Source organism: Cyprinodon variegatus, unplaced genomic scaffold, assembly GCF_000732505.1.
Source record: "Cyprinodon variegatus isolate N-32 unplaced genomic scaffold, C_variegatus-1.0 Scaffold328, whole genome shotgun sequence".
In the NCBI taxonomy this organism is placed as follows: Eukaryota; Metazoa; Chordata; class Actinopteri; order Cyprinodontiformes; family Cyprinodontidae; genus Cyprinodon; species Cyprinodon variegatus.
The window spans coordinates 740087-742242 of NW_015150781.1; the positions used below are offsets into that span (position 1 = coordinate 740087).

General features: G+C 39.2%; 1 long non-coding RNA gene across 1 annotated transcript in view; it reads left to right on the top strand.

Annotated features, from left to right (window-relative positions):
* LOC107091192 overlaps positions 1 to 1895 on the top strand; it is a 6059-nt gene extending 4164 nt beyond the window's left edge. The window contains exon 3 of the long non-coding RNA XR_001481516.1: positions 1560 to 1895. This is a non-coding gene — a long non-coding RNA (uncharacterized LOC107091192). The remainder of the gene's footprint in view (positions 1 to 1559) is intronic.
* The last annotated feature ends 261 nt before the right edge of the window (positions 1896 to 2156 follow it).

Here is a 2156-nt window from a genome sequence, read left to right on the forward strand (position 1 = left end):
TTGTTTTCAAATGGTTTGCTGCTGTCTGTTTGGACCTTTCTGAACATGTGCAGCAAATGGACTGATCCAATATGGTGGACACTGAAGGGGGGGGGCTGAGACACACTTAATATTATCAGCGTTCTGATGGCATTTTAGCCAAAGGATTTTAATCAAAAACATAATTAATGTGCAGAAATAAGGAATAGAAAGACAAGAAAATAGAAATTGAACTTTATGCATCTCGGATTGGGGAAATTCCTTCTCTGCATTTAACCCCTCCCCTTGGGGAGCAGTGGGCTGCCATTGTGCGGTACCCAGGGAGCAGTGTGGGGTTAAGGGTCTGGCTCAGGGACCCAGAGCCTGTGGGGATTGAACCAGGTACTCAGAGCACAGCGCCCCACTCTAACCACTAGGACATCACTCCCCAAATAATAGTTGTATTAACCATACATGTAAACAGAGTTTTATGGGCCCCCAGGAACTTGGGGCTCTAGGCAACTGCCTAGTATTGCCTAATGGTAAATCCACCCCTGTAAGGAACTATTACATAATTAGTACCTGACCATTATCTAGTGTAATTGTGTTTTCCCTAAAGTACTTACTGGGGAACTATTCATCACTTAATCACTGCCTTATCATTAACTAACGGTTATATGTACCATTAAGTAAAGTGAAACAACCCATTAGTTCCTGCTTAGTTACTCTTAGTTTCCCGGGTAACTAAGCAGTAATCCTAAAATAAGGCTGGGTTGGGTGTTACTGGTTAACTACCCATTAGTTCCTGATTAGTTCCCTGGGCGCTCCTAGATGGAGGAACTCCTCTAGAGGTTCCTTCCTAAACATTTCCGTTACACTGAAGATGTTTTGGATAGAAAGATGCAGCGCCATGACTCATGGATGGATGGAAACCTTGACATCCTGTGCTCTTTATGGAGTAGGTTTGGTCCTCTTATAATACAATCAACATGTTTAATTGTTCTGAAGATAAAACAGGAAATAGTTTTATATGTTTGAGGCGAGGCTCCCTATTTACACATTGATGCTCCAGCTTACTGCAAAAAAAAAAATTAAATCCCCTAGACTTTGTTTCTATATTTGAAGACGTTTCTCTTCCATCCAGGAAGATTTTTCAGTTTAAAATGTCAGAAATAGCGTTTAGTTCCAGGTTTTATCCAGCAGCCCAACAAAGCCTGGTTTTAGTTTAGAAAACATGCAGATAGAAACGGACCATTTAACCATTTTGGAATGACTATGACCTGGAGGACTGAGAATCTTCAACAGCAGCTTAATAACCTGCAGCACAGGTTTGTAAGGCAGTTAAATATAGATATATTTTATCAGGGGAAACAAAAAGCTGCATTATATCAAATGCTAAACAAATATAAAGCAAAGTGTAAATATCTGTGATTTATTGAACAATATTGAATATATTCTCTCACTAATGCGGACATAAACTTTGAGTTTCCATGAGTCACATATTACACTGGTAATGGAAGTTTAGGCGTTCAAAATCCTTTATTTTACTTATTTTAAAAAATAAAACACTTGTTTAATGAATTTTTCCCCTTTTGTTTTAGGAGTCTAGCATCTGTTGTCCAACAGCTGTACCAGCGTGTCATTCGGATGCTGAGAACCACACTGTGACTTCACAAAACTTCCTGCGTTCCTTTGAGCAACCCTGGATCTTCTGTCACTGCGACCATGACCGAGCACGCTTCCCAACACAGCAGGACCAACGGAATAAAAAAGAGGAAAAACACAAAGACTAATACGTTTGGGGCTGCAGGGTTTGCATCAACTTAGAATCATCTGAAAAACGTTGCTAAGAAAAGAAGATGAAAACAAACATATTTTTCTACATAAGAAGACTAACATTGTTGATATTTGCTGTATATTAGTTGGATGCCTCCCTGGTTTAGTAGATTTGATCATGAGCAGACATTTTTGGTAGATAATTAAAAAATAAAAAAATAAAAACTCAGTTTGGATCTAATGGTTGAAAAGAATGTGAAACATTATCATTGTAAAAAAACATGCAACACTGTCCTGCAAAGGTATTCATGCCTCTCCAACTTTTTCTTTTTACAAAAACCAACCAGAGTTTTAACTCTGACTTAGAGAAGCGTGGCTGAGGGTGGATGTAACCATCCGGCTGCTCTCCCAGCAGAAGCTTC